Genomic DNA, 22,654 nt, shown 5'->3' with positions numbered 1-22,654 from the left:
ATTCATATACTATTTGTAAGGAGATGGCAAAATAGATTGCCCCATGTCAATACAACATTTGACTTAACATATTAACATAGGTTTAAATAAATTGTGTTCATCAGTAAAGAGACAGAAGAATTGGTTAGCAGAAAATATGTAAACACTGAATAAAGAATTACAGAAACAAATAAAGAAAGTGTCCGTCTATTAACTGCTCCAGACCTGGATGGGAAGACTCTGACTATTGGCTCTTCTTGAATGATCTAAATAAATTTTCTTTTAATTTCTTGCACATGACGATTCTGCTCCCTTTTGTCTTCAGGAATAGAATGCACTAGGGATGGTAATGTGAGCTATTTTGTTAACTGGAGAAGTGCATTTTTCATTATAGTTACCTCAGTAGTATCTTTGTTTATAAATCTGTATCTTGTGAGCTCAGTAAATGTAGATATGTTCCTGTTAGAAGGTTTACACTGTAAGAGCTGATAATATCAGATTTCAAACCCTACAAAGCTGTTGAACACCAGGAATAGTAAAATGCCATTTGACAGACTTTTTGGCTGTCTGTGGGAGTGGTGAAGGCAAATTGGCCAAATTTTATTCAAATTACAAATCAAGATAGAGCCTCCTTATAGATGCTGAAACCATAATTTAGAACCATCATCAAAAATCCACAAAAAAAAGATTCTCATTTTGTTTTTAAATAATGAGGAAATAATGAGGAGAGAGAAGCTTTTCCCAAAGGAGAGAGAGATCTCCCCAGGCTTAGAGAGAAGAGAGAGCAGTGTAGTAGACAGGAGACTTTTCCTCTTCAGAGCAGGGGTGTGGGACGAGTGGAGCATGATGGGAGGAGGCTGCCTGACTTCAGAGAGGTGTATGTAGGAGATTAGCACTTTGAGGACTTCACAGAAGATTCCTGACCTCCTGTGGCAATGGACATGAGTGGAAAACAAAGACAGGGGCATGGAAACTTAAGTGAAAAGCGAGCAAGTAAGTAATGGCTGTCTATGAACCTCTCCCCACACATGGCCTCCTTCCAGCCATTTTATAACGCAAGACCCTAGAAATATGGCATGTTCCTGTTGGTGGCATCCAAAATTAAATGAGATGCATTTCCTGTCAAACCAGTGGGATAAGATCCAAACTCCAAATTAAGTTGGAGATTGTAGATTGACAGCAGACTCCCTTACCTAAACCTTCTAAGAATTCACATTTTTTAGGTCAAGAAGAGAACAATTCTTTCTGGTTTCTTTCCCTGACAGGTGGGGAGGGATTGGGATTAATGCAAAGGGGGCCTAACTTGAGTGTATCTTGGTGGCAGGGTAAGCTTTCTCCAATATAAAGTTATAGGGTATGTAGCCAGGGACCTAGACAGGTTCAGGAAACAGTACAATATCAGGGTTTACCCAAGACCGATGGTTCAAATGAAGAAAATTTAATAAAAGAACAATTTAGAGGTAAGGAGCAGGGCTATGAGACTAAATCACATATAATGAAAGCACTGAGAACCTGGTAAGCTGTGGAGAAAAGTCATCTGGTGGGAACTGTTGTAGATGACCCAGTTACTACCAGAACAAGTTACTAGAACAGGGAGGTATTAGAAAAGGAACACCTAGTCTCTCACTACTCCTAACCTTCCATCTCCTGCTGGTGTCTTCTCTTAGTCAGACTCAATTGAAAACTCACTGGCCTGGTGACAGGTAACAGGAATAGGCCTTTTGGGACCTATATCAGGGCAGAGAAGATCGCAAAATGAGTCTGGGTAGAAAACAAAAAATGATGAAGTAAGTGTTGAGGTCTAAGGCAAGATGTGCAGTCTAAGCCTGTCTTCAGTTCCCATAGTTAGTTCAGGAAGGCGACCCAAGCCATGGATCCAAAATGGTGCCCCATGAAGCAAGAGAGCAGATGAATAAGAAGGGTATCTGGAAAACTTTCAGTATTTCAGAGCTACAATTCTAGATTGTGGGATGTCATTGTGCTTACAGTCAGCGTACTTCCGGGAAAGTTGAATATTTGGTTTCGGTTATGTGTTGTATTCAGAGTAGTTGCATTTAAATCTGCTGAACAAGCCACTCACGTGACACAGAACCAAAGACCTACAGTCCTTTTCTTTGTACTCAGCTGATCTGGGGTTTGTCTCCCATATGTCATAGTTCATCTTTTTAAAAAATGTTTTTTCTATTTTTTTTTTGAGCTATAATGACATATAATGTTACACTAGTTTCAAGTGCATGATATAATAATTCAATATTTGTAGGTATTGTGAAATGATCACCATAATAAGTCTATCTAACATATATTGCCATACATAGTTATGAGTTTTTTTTCTTGTGATGAGAATTTTTATGATCTACTCTCTCAGCATTCTGGTGAGTGGGAATGATGAGACCAATTTCCAGAAAGTCTTTATAATACAAATAATGTTTAGACCAAAAGTTATTCTGGCCAAAAAGTTAGTAACTTCCAAAGCACTCCTATCAAAAGGAAAACATTTCAATTCTGACCTTTATTATCCATACAAAATCAAATTATTGCAGCAATAAATAGAATTAGAGATTTAGCACAAGAGAAAAGAATAGAATGAGAGCAGTAATAATTCTATAATGCAGGCAACCTGCATCAAAGCAAGGTTCTGCTCTGGCCCTTCCTGTTGTTTCCAGGAGCTGAAACCCAAGGAGACACAATCATCTGGAGCCCACTTCCCACCACAAAACACATTCCAAGTTCCTGGGCCCCTGAACTTGTTTCTGTGGCCTGTATGGGTAGCCAAGGGTGATAAAAGGGCCTGCCAATATTAGCTGTGTTACCTGAAAAAGAGAACAGGTGGAATGGAAACTTAGAGACATGCTATTAAAAATCTAGCTGAGAAGAAGAAACTGCTTGGAATTAAGCTCTAAACTTTCTCAGGCCAAACATTCCTCTCCCACCACTGCTCTTTTAGTTCACTCACCTGTGATAGGCAGAGCAGTGGTGGGGGCAGGATCCTTGAAGAATAGGTCTATAAGCATCTTGGCAGAGTAAAGAATTTGTTCAGTGACTGGATCATTCTAGGAGAAACCCAAGGTACTAGAGTAAAGGATAACATGAGGGCGGAAACTAAAACCGGGGTTTCTTTAATAGAGCATTGAAATTCGAAAGGAGTAAGCAGGAAAACTGTGCCAGTTTAGAGGTAAGAGCTCCTATCTGGATTCCAATGAGTCTGTTGGCAGTGAGCCTAGTGTCTGCAGGAGGAAGATTTCAACTGTTTATGAGCGCGGTTTGTCTGCCTCAATATATTACAGAGGAGTCTGCTTCCCATTGCATCTGGGTTTGTGAGAAGTTGTGTGCATACTTCTCTTGCAATAGTTTCCCCCTCGTATTTGCTCAGTGTAAAATTCTGTTTCACCTACTGTCAGCTCTCACCCCATGGCTTCTTTCTTGCCCACGAAGAGGAGGCTCTGATGCAAACTTGTCCACAGGGACCTGATAATTATGAGCAGCCCAGAAAGAACTGATTAGGCCTGTCTGTGTCTGCATCCACTCAGCAGCATACCCATGCTTCTCTCAGGGAAGCACAGGATGAATTCACAGATGGAAGGAGAGTGGCCAGGAGTCATCAGGAATCATATAATAGGGCATAAGGACACAAGGGCTTAATTTTTAGCTTTATCATTCAGCCTCTCTGAGACTCAAAGTTACAAATCTGTAAAATGAGAATGACAATACATTACAGCAACAGAAGTGACCATGTGGACAAATGTTGATTGCCTTAGTCATACCAGATACTGCCTTGTCTTTAGAGATGTAGCAGAGGGCATGGCAGCTTAGGTCTCTGTTTTTTGGCTCTTTACACATTGTACATTTCTTAAAGTTTCACTTCAGGTTGAAACATGAGAACATACAGAACAGTTTCTGGCAGAAAGTACCCCAAACTGTGATCAGATTCGGAGTTGCCAGAAGACTGAAAGCACTTGTGCTTACATCAAAAGCTTTAAGAGGGCTTAGACTGAGAGCTGGCTGGTAATCAAAGTAACTACAGAGCTGCATGAGGGGGCAATGTGGCTCAGTGTCCCTGTCCCAGAAGATGTTCAGGCCTGTCAATGAGAGCAACTCCCATCCAGACATCTTTGGAGGGGGCTCAGGGCTTGTCATTGACTTGATTCTCAGTCCCCTTTTGACCATAAACCTGACCCTGTCCCACTTCTAAGTATAATCATAAGGGGGCTTGGCTACTCTGTCAATGAATCCAGTGCCCCAGAGAACCAATGGGCTGAATGGATTTGGGTTGATTAGATCATACAGCCTTGTGTAAAGGAGCCCAAGACCCAGAGGAGTGAGGGACTCAAGGCCTGGAAGCCTCTTCAGAAAAGAACAGCCAAAGGTCCTCGAACCTTTGAAGTGGTCAGGTGCTGACTCAGCATGAGGCTAGCTATATCGAAAGCTCTGAGAATAGGAACTAGGGTACTCCCAAGGAGTAATAATAGTTCTGCAGATCTCACGACCACACTGCCTCATCTGCGTCTCCACCCTTGGTCTCTCAGGGACTTTGCTACCATTGCATGATAGTTCTATTTTGCCTATTTTGTTCCTAAAGGAGATTTTCATTCCAGTGGAAATCAGGTCTTCGGATCTTATAACAACATAATCTGTTGTTCTGATTACTTTTACTATAACAAACTATTTAAATTTAGTGGCTTAAAACAGCTATGACTTTGTTATAGTTCATCATGTTATGAGTCAAGAATGCAGGCAGGACTTGGGTAGGTGATTCTTCCACTCTGCATGGTGTCCGCTAAGTTCACTTGGTAGTATTTAACTGATGGCTAAGCTTGATGTTCTGAGATGGTACCATTCACTTGCCTGGTGTTTCGGTAAAAACGGCTGGAAAGTGAAACCTGGCTGGTCCGTCTCTATCTGCATACATCTTAAGTTATCTTTCATCTTTCTAGCAGGGTAGTTGGCCTTCTTACTCCAAGAGTAGGTGTTCCAAGGGACTCAGGTGGAACCTGCAGTGTTCTTATAACCTATTCCAAGAAGTTCCAGAACATTATATCTACCACATTCTATTGGTCAAGTAAGCCTCTAGTGTCATCCCAGATTTAAAGGGAAAAGATTACATATCTCAAAAGAGAAATGGCATGTATGTACTGAGAGGGAATGGCTTGATACACCGTCCTATAGACAAGGTGCCATCTCTGAGTTCAAGAATGTGGAACTTAGAACCAGAGAGATCTGAGTTCAATCTTGAGATTCTTTACTTACCTTGGGAACCTACGGCAAGTTATACAATTCTTATAAAACAGTTTCATCAGTAAACTGGGAGTAATACTATTACATCCTTCAAAGGGTTGCTGATAGGGCTTCCTGAATGTTTCAGTGCTTCATGTTTAACGTATATGGCCAATGTGTTCTGTGCCAGATCCCCTCCTCTCTCAGTTCCTGTGGATCTGGCACAGGAACCCATTGACCAGATACCTTAACCATGAAGCCATTTAACTGCCACAGCACAGACTGGCTATGATTGGAAATTCTAGGACAAGTGCTAGGCTCAAACCTGGCTCCACTGTTTACAAGTATCTTAATCACTCTGTGCCTCAGTGTTCTAATATGCAAATGTATATAATAATAGTGTTGGCTTCATAGGAATAGTGTGAAGATTAATTATTAATCTAGAATATGATGATGACTCCATAGATGTTAATTGCTATGGTAGTCCACATTTATCTTAGGTTTCTCTCTGTGTGGTTCAGTTACCCATGGTCTACCCAGTTAGAACATATTAAATGGAAAATTCCAGAAATAAAAAATTCATAAATTTTATGTCGTGCAATGTTTTGAGTAGTGTGCTGAAATCTTGTGTTGGCCGCGCCATTCGGCTTAGAACATGAATCATCCCTATGTCCAGTGTCTCCATGCTGTATATACACTTTCCTTTTAGTAGTCACTTAGTAGCCTTCTAGATTATCAGATCAACTGCTGTAGGATCACAGTAATTCTGTTAAAGTAATATTTGTTTTACTTAATAATGGCTCAAATACAAGAGTGGTGATGCTGGAAATTTAGATATGCCAAAGAAAAACTGTAAAGTACTTCCTTTGAGTGAAAAATCATGTATTTATACAAAAAAGGATAGTATAGATAGAGTTTGGTACTATCCACAATTTCAGAGGGAGGTCAGAGAACATATCCCCCATGGAGACCACGATATTATTATACATATGAATTATTTCTAGTTCACACAACAAAAATGCACAGTAGGTATTTTCTCCTCATTTTATGCATAAGTAAACTGAGGCTTATGGAGAAAATAAAAGTATTTTCCCAAGGACACAATGGTAGTAAATTGTGAGGTTAAACTCAGGTCTAGATGATAAGAGGGAATGAGAGAGAATATGTAATTTGGGGGAAGAAAATAGACTAAGAATATGTCAGTAAAAGAGAGATAAGACAGCGTTTAAAAAGAGGTGAGAAAGGAAACAAATGAATTTGGGAGAATGCTGATGGAGAGTATAAGGGGCACTGAGAGGGAGGTAAGAGAGATGGTTACCAAACTCAGAGAGGTTCATGATAGAGAAAAGGTCACAAGCCTGAAAGTTAGATCACAGGATAGGAAGAGGGAGAAGCATGGTGAAAAAAGTGTTAGACTGTGGGGTGTTAAGTGGTTAAGAGACACAGAAATCGGGAAAGTACTCATGATACGATGTTTCTACAGACAGATATTTAGTATAGGCTCCTTGGAGAAGTGCATCCAGAGTAACTCACATACGTAAAATTAGTCACTCATTTATAAATATTACAGTTAGTGGATGAATATAATTTCTTTATAGAACTCATGCAGTAAAGAGTTGGACTCTCCAGGAAATAATTAGGACAATAATAAAAATTATAAAAGGTCATGTACTAAAATTGACTGAGAATTAGAATAATAATGTGGGATCGGATGGCACCACAATTGGATGTGACTTTAGTCTCCTCTATTTATCTGTATGCCTGGGAAACTATTGGTGGCACATGGTGCTCTGCTATCAGAAGTAAGGAGAAATTAGTAAACACAGGACTGAGTGTGGGTAAGGAGAGGTCTTCGTGCCCACACAGCTCTGCTGCTAGGACAGTAAGTTGTCAATTCAAACACACACACACACACACACACACACACACACACACCATATGTCTTATGTCCAAATTATGGACTAAAAATTATTAAAATAAAAATAAAGACAGGCTTTATAAAAATTAAACCTTTTTGCTCTACAAAAGAACTTAAGAGGATTTTAAAAAGCTAAAGACTGGGAGAAAATATTTTTAAACTACATATGTGACAAAGTTCTCATATCTAGACTATGAAGCCTTTTCACAACTTAATAGTAAAAATGAAAATCCATTTGGAAAGTGAAAAAGGAAATGAAGAGGAGTTTCAGTCAAGATGGCAAGAGTAGGTAAATGTTGTGCTTGCTTCCTCTCACAACCACATCAAAAGTACACTAAACTACAGAATTTCTATTATTGGGAGTTACCTAAAGTCTAGCTGAACAGATGTCCTACAACTGGACACACAGAAGAGGCTACCTTGAGACTGGTAGAAGGGGCAGAGACAAGAGACAAGCTGGCCCCACACATGCTTGTGGTGGTTGAGAATCGGTGAAAATATTTTGGCTGCAGAGATCCTCCCAGAAAAGTGATGGGACCCAGCCCTACAGTGTGCTCCCCACAACCTTTGGCTGTAAAAACCAGTGGAGATCATGGCTGAGTGAAATGGAGGGCTGAGGGAGTCTCAGCCTTTTCTTTTAAAGGATCTGCACAGACTTACCACTGACAGGCTCACTCACTCTGAGCTCCAGTGCTAGGGCAACAGCTCAAAAGGTACCAGGGACATACTAGGAGCAACTGAGTTGTCTGGCTTCATGGTGAAGGCTAGAGGGGCAGCTTTCTCTCAGACAGAAGTGCTGGCAGAGGGCATTGTTCCTTTGTTGAGACCTCCCCGCCACCTGGCTTGCAGACCCAGGCAGCTCCCATATTTAAGTCTCCATTAACAAGGCTAACATTGCTCACCCTACCTTAGTGATTCCCTGAGACCTTGCCCCTCCCAAAGTGTGGGCCAACCTAACCTGCTCCTAGAGGCTTTTCCATACAAACAGCCTGTTTTGACTTATGGTGCCAATGTCTTTCAAAGGTTCACAAAATCTAAACAAGCAGCATCTGGCTTCAGCATACCCTGTACCTCTTCTTAAGCAGCCCCAAACCTGGCACTAGTGGCAGCCCAACTTGGTTTGTGATTTGGCCTCTTGAGGAATTTCTAAGCCCAGCATGGGTGGTAGCCATCTGCACACTGCTTGGTAGCTCATGCCAGGTGACCCTGGGCAGGGCACAGGCTGCAGCTGAAATTGGCTTGCGACAGGGTCACTTCTAGGAGGCCTCAGCGTACATACCTGGTGGCCAGCTTTGGTCTGAGCTGAAGCACCACCTGGTGTCATATCTGAGGATCAGAATCTTGCTAAAGTAAATCCTGCTCTGTAGGGTCAGATCCTGCATAACAGCTCTTCCACTGGTCATGGGCAGTCGTCAAAATCAATCAACTTGAAGGTCAATCCTTCTCACTGAATAGTAAACAGCAACCAAAGCTCAAGTACAACAGGAGGACACACACATCCCAAACAAGGGACAGACCTGGAACACTCAGCTCAGGTTACCAAGGAAGACTGTGCCACTGGGAACCACAGCACACCTACTACATAAGGCCACTCTACTAAGACTAGGAGACATAGTAGCCCTACCTAACATATAGAAACAAACACAAGTAGGCAGCCAATATGGAAAGAGGGGAGGAGATTAAGAGATACAAATTGGTAGTTACAAAAAAGTCATAGGGATGTAAAGTATAGCATGGGAAATAAAGTCGGTAATATTCTAATAACTATGTATGGTGTCAGATGCATACTGGATTTATCAAGTGATCACTTCATAAGTTGTATAAATATCTAATTATTGTGTTGTACACCTGAAACTAATATAATATTGTATGTCAACTATAATTGAAAAAAAAAGTTCCCAGGAGGAAAAAAAAGAAATGAAGAGACATTTTACTGAAGATGGCATACAGTTGTCAAATAAGCACATAAAAAGGTGCTTATTTCTAAATGGATTTTCTTTTTTTACTATTAAGTTTAACATCACTAGCTATTAGAAAGAAGTAAATAAGACCATGGTGAGATATCACTACACACCTATTGTAACAACTAAAAAAAAACACACTGACAATACTAAATACTGTTGCAGATGTAGAGAAACTAGATCATTCATATATTTTGGTGGGAATGTAAAGTAGTACAGACACTCTAAGAATTATTTGGCAGTTAAAAAAAAACTAAAATAAACTTTCCATGCAACTCACTTGTTGCACTCCTGGGCATTTATTTCGGAGACATGAAAGCTATGTCAACACAAAAATATGTACATTATTGTTAACAACAACTTTATTTGTAATAGCCAAAAACTGAAGGAAAAGAAAGTATCCTAGATAGACTGATGGTTAAATAAACTGTGCTACATCCAGACCATGGAATACAACTCAGCCATTAAAATGAGTGAATACGGATACATGTGATATCTTGAATCAGTCTCCAGAGAATTATACTGAATAATAAAAGCCAATGTCAAAAGTCCACATACTGCATAATTTCACTTGTATAACATTGTCAAAATGTCAAAATTATAGAGATAGTAACTAGATTAGTAGTTGCCAGAGTTAAGGATGGGAGGGGATGTGTAGGCATTATAAAGGGGTAACACACAACCTTTGTGGTAATACAATGGTTCAGTATCTTGAATTGAGGTGGTGGTTACACAAATTTATACATCTGATAAAATAGCATAAAATTAACACACCCATTCTTTCAATGTTAATCTTTTGGTTTTGATTTTGTACTATAATTATATTAAATGTAACCAATGGAGACAGCTGAGTAAAATGTACCTGGGACTTCTATACTATCTTTGCAACTTCTTGTAAATCTATAATTACTCCAATGAAAGTTTTATTAAGAAAAGATAAAAACAGAAACTAAAAGCAAAAATGGAGAGAAGCCCTGAAAAATTACCTCATAAAGAGAATATGTGAAGTCTATAAGTGTATGACCTCCAGAACGATCTGCTACAACCCAGCTGCCACTGCCTGCTGCTGTGGAGCTGGAGGCCCTTGGAAGACCTGATCACTAAGGACCTCTGTGTGAACAAAGCAGGATGGTTGTAGTCAGGCTCCCTCCCCTCACTTGTAGCTAACTTTTGACTGGAAGAAACTAAGCACTTCTCCCCTTATATAACTATATGCCCAATAGGCAGGTGTGGGCTTTCATTACCTGGCAGTGTGCCACTATTGTTTAACCTGTGTAAAAAAGGCATTGCAGCCATGCTGGCGGGATGGGGAGAGCATCTCCTTGCTGGATAACACTGACACCCTGTGAGGTGGAGTGTGCCCTTGCTGGAATAAAGAGCTATGTCACGATTGCCCACATCTCCTTGCATTTTCTTCCAACTACCTAAATACCATAGCCTTAACTAGAACTGTGAATCTGCAGCAACACAGCCCCATTTCAAAATACACCCATGACGTGCCTACTGTGACCTGGGACTCATTCCTGAGATGCTCAAGAACTACATGATGCCCAGTACAGAGAAGATACTGGCATCCGCCTTACACCACAGTGTATTACTGTCTTCTACACTGACTTCTCCTACCTGTGGGTCCCTCTGATTGACTGAAAAAGCTGGAAGTCACCTACTGGATCTATTACAAGTAAAACAGCAGCAAGTCCAGCATATATGTAAAAAAAAATGCCACATTCTTTGCAATGGCGAATTCTACCAAACAGTCAAAGAAAAATTAATTAGCCTTCTCAAACTATTTCAAAAAATTAAAGACGAAGGGATATTCTCAAGCTCATTTTATGAGGCCACCATTCCAAAACCAGACAAAGACACTGAAACAAAATTATAGGCTGATAGCTCTGATGAATATAGAAGCAAAAATTCTCAACAAAATATTAGCAAACTGAATGCAGCAATGCCTTAACAAGATCACATGCCATAATCAAAGGGGATTTACTTCTGGGATGCAAGTTTGGTGCAATATCTGCAAATCAATTAATCAATACACCACATAAACAAAAGGTAAAAATTATATGATAACCAATACATGCTGAAAAAGTATTTGACAAAATCCAGCATCCATTTATGATAAAAACTCTTAGAAAGTGAGAATAGAGTGAGCATACCTAAACATTATAAAAGCCATATATCACAAACCCACAGCTAACATCATAGTCAATGGTGAAAAGTTAAGAGCATTTTCCTTAAGATTAGGAAGAAGACAAGGATGTCCATTTTTACCAATTGTATTCAACATAGTATTGGAAGTCCTAACCATGGCAATCAGACAAGAAAAAGAAATAAAAGGCATTGGAAAGGAAAAACTAAAAGTCATCATTTGTAGATGGCATCATACTATATATACAGAACCCTAATGATTCCATCAGAAACTATTAGAATTGATAAATAAATTAAGTAAAGTAGCAGGATACAAAATCAATATTTAGAAATTGCTTGCATTTTTATATGCCAATAACCAACTATGAGAAAGAGAAATTAAGAAAACAATCCCATTAATAATTGCATCAAAAAATAAAATACCTAGGAATAAATTTAACCAAAGAGGTAGGAGACCTATACTCATAAAATTCTAAGTCATTGAATAAAGGAGTTGAAGAAGATAAAAATAAATGAAATCATATACCATGCTCATGGATAGGAAGAATAAGCATCGTTAAAATGTCCATACTACCCAAAGCAATTTATAGATTTAACGTAATTCTTATTAAAATATCAATGGTATTTTTCAGAGAATTAGAACAAATAATTCTAAAATTGATATGGAACCACAAAAGACCCTGAATAGCCACAGTAATCTTGAGAAAGAACAAAGTTGGACATTTCATGCTACTTGATATCACAATACACTACAAGGCTACAGTAATCAAAATATTATGATACTAGCATAAAAAAGGACACATAGATAAATGGAAGAGAGTCCATAAATAAACTCACTCCTATATGGTCAATTAATTTATGACAAAGGAGGCAAGAATACGCAATGGGGTAAAGAGAGTCTTTTCAATAAATTTTATTGGGAAAGCTGAACAGATACATTCAAAAAATGAAATGACCTTTTTTTTATACCATAAAGAAGAATAAGTTCAAAATGTATTAAAGGCTTAACTGTAAGATCCAAAACCATAAAAGTCCTAGAGAAAACATAGGCAATAAACTCTTCGATGTTGCTCTTAGTAACTTTTTTTGGTTATATCTTTTTGTACAAGGGAAACAAGAAAAAAGTAAACAAATGGGACTTCATCAAACTAAGAAGTTTTTTTCACAGCAAAGGAAACCATCAATAAAATGAAAAACCTGCTGAATGAGAGAAGATATTCATAAATGATCCATCTGATAATAGGTTAATATTCAAAATATATAAAAAACTCATACAACTTAACACTGTAAACAAATAGGCAGAGAACCTGAATAGACATTTCTCCAAAGAGTACATAGAGATGGCCAATAAACATATGAAAAGATGCTTAAGGTCACTAATCATCATAGGAAAGCAAAATAAAATCACCTAATGAAATGTCCCCTCACACCTGTCAGAATTGCTATCCTCAATAAATCAACAAACAACAAGTATTGACAAGGATGTAAAGAAAAGGGAACCCGTGTGCATTGTTGCTGGCATTGCAAATTGGGGCAGTCTCTATGGAAAACAGTATAGAAGTTCCTCAAAAAGTTAAAAATGGAACTACTTATCATCCATCAATTCCACTTTTGAAGAAAATACCAACACTAATTTGAAAATATATATGCATTTCTATGTTTATTGCAGCATTACTTATGATAGCCAAGATATAGAAGCAACCTAAATGTTCATCAATAGATGATCAGATAAAAAAGTGGGACACACATATAGTGGAATATTACTTATCTGTTAGAAAGAGTGGAATATTACCATTTGCTACAACGTGGTTGGACTTAGAGGGTATTATGCTAGGTACAATAAGTCAAAGAAAGACATATGCCATATGACTTCAGTTACATGTGGATTTAAAAATAAATAAATAAATGAATAAACAAAATAGAAACAGACTCATAGATCCTGAGAACAAAATGATTGTTGCTGGATTGGAGAGGGATTAGAGGGCTGGGTGAAAAAAGTGAAGTGATTAAGAAATACAAATTGCAGTTACAAAATAATCCTGGAGATATAAAATTCAGTGTAAGAAATATTTTCAATAATATTGTAATTATGTATGGTGTCAGGTGGGTAGTAGACGTATTGGAGTGATCACTTTTTAAGTTGTATAAATGTCTAATTACTATGATGTACATCTAAAACTAATAGAATATCGAATGTCTAATTTAAGAATAGGATAAATATACTTGAAAAAAGAAAATATTTGAGTGGCTAATAAGCATAAAAAGATAAATTGCTGCATTGGTCATTAAGAAAATGCATATACATATATTTGTATAAATATGTATGTAAAATTATATATATGTATTGCATTTTATATATATTTGCATTGCTCTTATGACCTATGTCATCGTATTTCAAACAATCGTTGAAAAGGAAATGAAAGAAATTTAATTCTGACACATTTCTAATGTGAATTCAAATTTGTGAAACCACTTGCAAATGTGGTTGGGAGTGTCTATCAAAACAGAACATACATGTAATCTGTAATGCAGCAATTTCATTCCAGAATTATGCCATATTTACACCAAAGATATGTACAATGTAACATATGTAATATAAATATATGTAATATGTTTATATTAGCACTTTTATAATAATAAGAAATTGAAAACAATACAAACGCTCATCAATAGTAGAATGAATAAACGCAGTTTGGTTTATTTTTAAAGTGGAATTCTACATAACAATGACCAAACACATTCCTATTACATGCAACAATGTGGTTGAATTGCATGGATAAAATATTAATGTAAAAGAATGGGTACAAATGAATATATAAGGTATATTCTATTTGTATAAAGTAAAAAAGATATACAACTAATCTCTGATGTTATAACTTAAGGTAATGGCTACTCTTGGAGAGGAAGAATTATTGACTAGAGGGAATTAGGGGTGTCCTGGGGTGCTGGCAATATTCCATATCTTAATCTCGGTGAGAATTACATTGTGAGGAAGTTCCTCCAGTTGTATTTATGCCGTTTTCTTTCTGTATATTATTCTTCGATATAAGGTTTACTTAAAAATAAAATGAGAGAATTGATTAATTGATTTTTATGCAAGATATTTTAATTAGATTATGCACTTTTGTCAAGAATATCACAGAAGTATTATAACTTTCCCAATGCCTCATCTGTGTGTGTGTATGTGTGTATATCAACACTACATTAATATCTTATGTTAGCCTTGACTATCACTTGGTTAGATATGTTTTCCCAGTTTTTCCACTGTAAAGTTATTATTTTCCACTTCATAATTAAGAAATATCTTTTGAGGTAGTACTTTTGGGGTAAGACTATAATATCAATATCAAATATCCTGTTTATAATCACATTTTTGTCTATTATATTTAAAATTTTTTTGTGTTGAAAATTATGACATTTATGTTAGCACTTTATGATTATAAATATATAACTATTGTTACAAATCTGAGTTGATATAATCCCAGCAAAAAAATGCCAAAGAATCAGGCATTTTGGTTAGTCCATGTGGTTTTATGGTGTTGAATGCATTACATATTTAAAATAGCTCACAGATCACCTCATACCATTTCAGGGCACCAGAAATCTCCAGGTGAAAAAGTATTGAATTTGTCTCATTTTTCGTCTAATTCAATCTTAAGTAAAGTAGGAAAATGGCAAGGCCTGACTCTTCACAAATAGTCCTCAAAATGATCAGTTAGTTTTCTTTGCAGTATGCAATTTTGGATTAAAAGCAAACAAGCAAACTATGTTTACTTCAAGCATGCAGAGTCTGAACACATCTCACTCCACTTTAACCATTGACCTACAACTTCCCTTACTATTACTACTTTTCACCTAGGCCCAGCTCTATCTAGCATGGGTGACAAAAAAGATCAATTTTTACAAGCATTTAGAAATTTAAAAAACATTTATTGGAAAACAAAAATAATTATAATTCTCATTTAGACACTATATAAATTAAAATATCTTAAGACTGCCTTCCTCTCTGTGGTTCACACTTAAAAATTTTCTTAAGTGTAAAAGTTTTCTTTGTGGGTTGGGAAAAACAGACATAAATAAATTAATGATTACAAATAAATTAATAATTAAATATAATGAATCAAATGCATTAATAAAATGAGAGGTTTTCAAATTAAATGATAAAATAAAGATCAAATCTATTCTGTTTGCATGAGACATACCTAGAACACAATTATATATTAGAGTTGAAAGAAAGAAAATGGAAAAGCCATATTAAGCAACTACTAAAAAAAAATAAAGCCAGAGCAGTTCTGTCAGTATCAGATAGACTATACCTTAAGATAAAAATATTAATGGAAATAAAAAGGGGCACTGCATAATGTCAAAAATTCAATTCATTAAGAAGGCTTAACAATTCAAAATATATATGTGTGTGTGTATACATTTCCACTAAAAGAAAAAGAACTTGAACAACAGAGTTAGTAACATTAACTTATCAGTCCTAGACAAAATTTTATTTCTTATTTCAATTCTTTCATGTTCTTTTGATGTAGAAGTCTTTCAGTATGACTATACTTGCAAAAATTCAAAATAATATTAGCAAAATTAACACGATATAAATTAAGTTTATCCCACTTATAAAAGATTTAATATTAGAAAACTTATAAAAAGTAATTTAGCATATTAACAAATTAATAGAAAAATAACTAGTACAGAAAATTGAAAAAGAAGTAATAATAAAAACCCTTTTTAAGGTAGGAACAGAATATAAAATTTTAACTTGATAACGAGTTTCTATTTAAAAAGGGGAAAAAAATCATCCTAAATGGGGGAATGTAAAAAGAATACCCTTGAATATCAGAATCAAAATATAACTGTCCATGTATAAGAATTACAAAACAGCACTGTTGACAAAAGCAAAGGCTTAGAAACTAATTACAACTATCAGGAGAGTGGGCGAATAGACTGTGATATATTCACAAATTAGAGTATCAATATGAATGAGCTTCAGTGACATAGATAAATCTATGCAATATTGAGTGAAATAGAATAAGTCATAGGTATAGATATGGATATATAAATTGTTTTGGAGAATAGATATAAATGCAAGCAGAGGAAACCCATTTCCAACATGGTGGTAAAAATTATTTTAAAAACAGCCATTTTAAATCTCTGGAAATTGTCTCAAGGGCATACAGCAAATAAATTAATGTTATTCAAGAAAATCTGGTAAAACTAGATGAGAACAGAGGGAGTCTGTGACATTTGCGATAAATACATTGTTTCCTTACCACCTCTCTTCCAGCTCAGAGTGCTAGAAACTCGATTTGGGTGGGTGCAGTCAATAAAGGGCTCCCCTAACCTGGCTCCTAGTTGAGGGCTATAATAGCTCTCCAAGAGAACATGCTGGCAGCATTTCTCATCCTTCGTCTAGTCCTTGTTGCAGAAGTTAAATATCAGGTGACTGTAGTCAAAAGGTCTCCAGTTCCATTTCACCACACAGCCCCAGCTCATTGAACAGTGGTTCTACCCAAGGTGTGGGAGGCCAAGAATTTTGGATCCCAATTTTTTTCTCTCCAGCTCATTCTTTGGTCAGAGGTCCCAAGAGAATAGAAGCTTATGAAGTAAGGATCTCTTCTAGAGAAGTGGGCCAGTATTCCCATCCCTAGCTCTGGAAAAATGACTCAGAGATTTTACCCAGAGGAAGAAGCAGTCCTTAAAATCTTTATTCATGACTTTATTTGAAACAGAGTGTGGAAAAGTTCAAACTAAAGGGCACTCTCAAAAACAATGAAGACTGTGGTAAACAATTAAAAGGCTAATAGCTCCACAAGAACAACAAGCTAACTGTAGACCAATTAATTTACCAGAAGTAACCAGAGAAAGAGACAATTAAGAAAAACTCTCATGCAGTCTAAATAAACTTTAAAGTCTGGGTTTGAAAACTACCGCTTTAAAGTGTTCCAAATTTAATTCTATCTAACTGTTGAGCAAAGACATTCTAAAAAAAAATCATTAGAGCAAGACAGAAATTAGTGGAGTCTACCCGCTGCATGTGGTACCAACAGAGTCTACTGCCATCCTAGGTGACTGTGTGTATGCCCAAGGCTATGCCTTCTGAGGAGCAACTTCACAGGTTCACACTGTGGGAAAACATAGTTCATTAAAATGGCACAGCCAACAAAAAATAAGCAAACAACAACAGCAAGCTCTGGTTAGGGTAAGGGTTAGTATACAGAGTAGTTATAATGTGTTATCTAAAGTTTTCAATTTTCAACAAAAATGATGAGACTAAAAGTTTTTTGACAAATAAATTAAGGCATATGAACATCATCTTACCAAACAAGAAACTCTCAATAAAGAAATAAGAATTATAAAAGAAAAACATATAGAAGTTCTGGAGTGACAAAGTTAATAACTGAAATAGGTAATTCACTAGAGTGTGTCAGTAGTAGATGTGAATTGTCAGAAGAGTCAGTGAACTTGAAAATAGACTTATAGAGATTATGAAATCTAAAGAACAGGTTTAAAAGATTTTTTTAAATGAACAGAGCTTCAGAGAAATATGAGATGCCATTTAGTATATTAAAATATATGTAATGGAAGTACTAAAAGGAGAAGAAACGAAAAAAGGTGAAAAATCTGAAAAAGAAATAATCATGAAAAACATTAATTTACATATGCAAGAAGCTAAAAACCTCCAAGCAGGATAAACACACACAGCCATACTGAAACACATCATAGTAAACATGCTGAAAGACAAAGACAAAGAGAAATCCTGAAAGCCACAAGAGAAAAATGGCTCATCATTTGCAAGGGTACCACAATACTATGAACAGCTGACTTTTCATTCAAAACAACTGAGGCTGTAAGGCAGTGGGATGATATATTCAAATTACTGAAAGACAAATCACTAGCAAAAAACTTATATCTAGCAAAACCATCTGTCAAAAATGAAGGTGAAATAAAAATATTCCTAGATAAACAAAAAATGAGAGAATTGCTTGCAGAGCCACCTTACAAGAAATTCCAGGGGAGCTCTTCATGCTGACAACAAACAACCCCAAAGTAATAGTTTGAAACCACATGAAAAAACAAAGAGCTCTAGTAAAGGTAATTATGTCGGTAATTATAAAAGATTCTATCTATCTATCTATCTATCTATCTATCTATCTATCTATCTAGACACACACACTCACATAAATATATTTGAGTGTGTGTGCACACACATGCATGTGTATGATACATGTATGTTTTTAATTAAAAGTAAATTGTATACAACAATATTATATAATGTATATGCCAATGAACTGTCATGTTTTGAACTTATATAAATGTTATATGCGAAACAATAATAACTTTTCAGATGTGGGGATCATTGAGTTGAGTGTAGCACAGAGTTTATTGTATATTTGTATGCTTAGAAGAACAGACTAGGTGTGGTTCACCATTTGCTTCACAATTTTTTTTTCCAAAACCATCTTTGTCAGTAACATCCTCACTGTCTTAAGCACCAAAGTTCAAAACACTGGAGCTACTTTCAACCTTTTTTTCTTGGGGACTTACTTAAGGGAAAAGATCTGCGAGTAAGAAAAGTTCAGGTTGGATTCCAAACACTAGTAAATGACTAGTTTTATCACATAATATTCACCATCTGTGACCTTGCACAAATGACTTATCTAAAACTCAGTTTGGTCAACTGAAAACAATCACATGGGTTACTCTTACTTAGAACTGTTGCAAGCTGTTAATGAGGCAACATTGAGTAGCTGATATGGGTGATGTGTAAAATGGCAATAATAATAATGGTACTTATGAAGAGTACAAGTTAATCTCTGAAAAGCAGATAAAAAAAGTGCCTGGCACTAAGGAAGTTCTCAATAAAAATTAACTATTATTATTTTTCTTCTGACTCTTCCTTGGTATGTTGCATACATAGTTAGTTGCATATAGAAAGTATATCCACATGGTTAGAATTAAAAGGAATCTTAAAGCTCACTTAGGTTTGGCTTGAAAGATATTTGGCATTCGTGTTTTTGGCAGACATGAATAATCAATTGCAGCAAAGAATTTCAAGCAGTTTCTACTAATTCATTACAGTTGACCTTATGGCAAAAATCTGTTTACCATTCTTGCAATTGGATAGATTTCATCCTTTGTCGTTTTTCCTGTGCATTGCGTCACAAGAGATAGCACCTGCACATGGAACCCATTCCTCTGGTCTGGCCTCAAATGCCTTGCAATGAAAATTATGGATACTCCCAGATGTCAACTCAGACAGATAATAAAACCAAATGAAACAGTCCTGGTGATCTTTAAAATATTTAATTTTTCCACAAATCGACTGACTGCCATTTCCTTATGTTCTCAAATGCTGTTATTCTGTGGATAAAGACATTTCTCTTTAACTTTTATTAGCTTGAACTTGTTTGAAAAGACTCTGTCTGTTCAGCCATATACCATTAAAAAAATTTAATGAGATATGATTGAAAAATAGTAGACTGCAAGTTAAGGTATACCAGTTGATGAACTTTGACATACGTATACGTACTCTCATGAAACCATCACCACAATCAGGGTAGTGAAGAAATCTGTCATTCTCATGCCCCTTTGCAATCCTTTTTTTTCTGCCCATCTCATGTCCTCATCTCTAGGCAACCCCTGATCTGCTTTCTATCACAACTGGTTAGTTTGGATGTTCTAGAGTTTTACATGAATGGGTCATATAGTATGTACTGTTTTTTTTTTTGGTCTGCCTCCTTCTATTTAGCAGAAGTATTTCGAGATACATCCATTCCAGTGTTTATCAATAATAGATTCCTTTTTATTGCTCAGTAGCATTCCTTAGTACGAACAGACCACAATTTTAGTCCTAAGTTTCTTTGGATGTATCTTAACTGGGTACATATCCCGGGTAGATGTTTTATTTAGATGAAAATTCTTTTCAGAGGCAAATGTGTTAAAAAATTGGCCTGGTCTTGTATCTGAGAGTTCAGTATCGTGTAATTTGCAGAGCACAGGGTTTTTGGCATGGTTCTTCCAGCTGCCATTGTAAACAGAATGTTTTTTCTGATTTTCATTAGATTAAAATGCAGCTAAATATTTGCCGAAACGAATATGCTGTCCTGCGAGGATGAGACAGCTATCTTCATTGCCATGGCAGATGAAGGTTGGTGTAAGTGAAGTTGGGGTGTGCTACTAAGCTTCTGTGATCTGTAGCATATAGGCCTTGAGTTTTTATGCTTTAAATACAAATTATTGAGGAGAATATAGAAATATAATTAATGCAAATATTATACCAGATTAAATGATATTTTTACAGTTTTCTCAGTTATGAATTGTCCTTATTGAATGATTATAGCAATTTACTGAAAGCCAGATTTACAGCAGCACCAACATAGTACTGAGGACTAGTGATAAACTTTTGTTTTTCTAACTCTCAGAGTGATTGTGCATCTTTGGGCTTTGTTCTCCAGTTAGGATTTATTACTTTATGTTTCATTGTGAAAATAAGGACATATATCAACTTTGTGAGTTCTTCACAAACTCCAAAATGCCTTTGCCCACAATACTGCACTGATCTGAGGTTACTAGAGAGAAGAATGCAGATTTAGATAGAGAAAAAAATCTAAATTCAAACACGTTTAAAGAAATGACCTAGAAAGGAAGATTCCACATTCTAGACAAAGGCCTCTTGAACATCAGTTACCCTCTGGTCACTGGGGACGCTAACCACATGGAACACTAATTTCAGAGAGAAAGTAGCAACAACAACAATAAACTCACACTCACTGGATTACTAATGACAAAATGGCTAAAGTATGTCATCAATTCAAAGAATATTTAAGATTGATTACTAAATAAAAAATCAAAATGCTCTAAATTGTACAGCTTATATATATGAAAGACCTTGATACAAGTCTTCTAAAACTTGGCAATAGTACTAAAACATATATGACATTTCTAATTCTGAGCTGTAAAGCTAAAAAAAAGTTTAAAAAGAAATAATACAATGAATTTTAATGAACCATGTTAGGAAAATTATTTATCTTTACTATTTTCATTACAGAGAATGATATTATGAAATCATTGTCAGGGGAAGATGGAGCCATCCAGCATGCATCATAAAAAATCGCATTATAAAAACTGACAGGCAGTTAGTTAAAAGCAATGTTATATTGTTTTCCTAAAATTTGTGATATTTGTGGTTTCTGTCAGCTTTTAAGATGTGTAATTTGTTATAGTTTCTTTTCTCATTCTAAATAGATATTTTCTTTCTTAAAAAGAATGTCCAAATTGGAGAAACTTCAGATATCACAAAATCCCAGTGTGGGCCTGCACTTGTTTTCAATCTCTTATTTTGCTAAGTAAAGACATTAAAAAGTATATCACACTCAATCAACATAGTTATATACAGGCATAACTCATTTTATTGTGCTTCACTGTATTGTACTTTGCAGATATTATTTTTTACAAATTGAATGTTTTTAGCAACCCTGAGGTCAATAATTCTATCAGTGTCATTCTTCCTCTAACATTTCCTTAGATTGTATCTGTGTTACTTCTTGGTAATTATCACAATATTTCAAAATTTTCCATTATTATTATTATATTTGTTATAGTGATCTGTGATAAGTGATCTTTGCTGTTACTACTGTAATTGTTTCGGGGTACCGCGAATCATGCTCATATGACAGCAAACTTAATCAACAAATGTGTACCTTCTGACTGCTCCATGGACTGACCATTCCCCCATCTCTCTCCCTCACCTCAGGCTGCCCTGTTCCCTGAGACACAACAATATTGCAATTAAGCCAGTTAATAACTCTACAATGGCTTCTAACTGTTCAAGTAAAAGGATGTGTTGCACATCTTCTCCTTGTGAAGATTCCGTAAAGATTCTTGAAATGACAACAAAGGATTTAGAATATTGCATTAACTTAGTGATAAAGCAGTAACAGAGTTTGAGAGAATTGACTCTAATTTGAAAATTCTATTGTGGATAAAGTGCTATCAATCAGTATTGCATGCTACAAAGAAATTGTGAAATGAGGAGTCAACTGACATAGCAGACTTTACTGTTGTCCAGTTTTAACAAATTTCAATAGTCACCCCAACCTTAAGCAACCATAACCCTGATTAGTCAGCAGCTATCAACATATAGGCAAGACCCTCCACCAGCACAAAAATATGACTCACCGAAGGCTCAGATGATGGCTAGCAATTTTTAGCAATAAAATATTTTAAAATTAGGTATGACATTATTTTTTGAGACATAATGTTATTGCACACTTAATAATCTACAATATGGTATAAACATATCTTTTATAAATAATAGGAAAATACAAAATTTGTTACTTGCTATATTGTGATATTCACTTTATTGGAGTGGTCTGGACCCGAACCCACATTATCTCAGAGGATTTCCTATATTTGTACCATCAATTCATAA

The 22,654-nt window shown here is 36.0% G+C and overlaps 1 long non-coding RNA gene across 1 annotated transcript; it reads left to right on the top strand.

The window, feature by feature from the left end:
- The first annotated feature begins 870 nt into the window (after positions 1 to 870).
- LOC107500701 lies at positions 871 to 22,165 on the top strand. Its single transcript, XR_001594577.1, has 3 exons — positions 871 to 972; positions 20,286 to 20,371; positions 21,977 to 22,165. It is a non-coding gene; the product is annotated as an uncharacterized LOC107500701 (long non-coding RNA).
- The last annotated feature ends 489 nt before the right edge of the window (positions 22,166 to 22,654 follow it).

The sequence above is a fragment of the Rousettus aegyptiacus genome, unplaced genomic scaffold, assembly GCF_014176215.1.
Source record: "Rousettus aegyptiacus isolate mRouAeg1 unplaced genomic scaffold, mRouAeg1.p scaffold_m13_p_12, whole genome shotgun sequence".
NCBI classification, from domain to species: Eukaryota; Metazoa; Chordata; class Mammalia; order Chiroptera; family Pteropodidae; genus Rousettus; species Rousettus aegyptiacus.
This window is presented reverse-complemented; position numbering and strand designations above follow the sequence as displayed.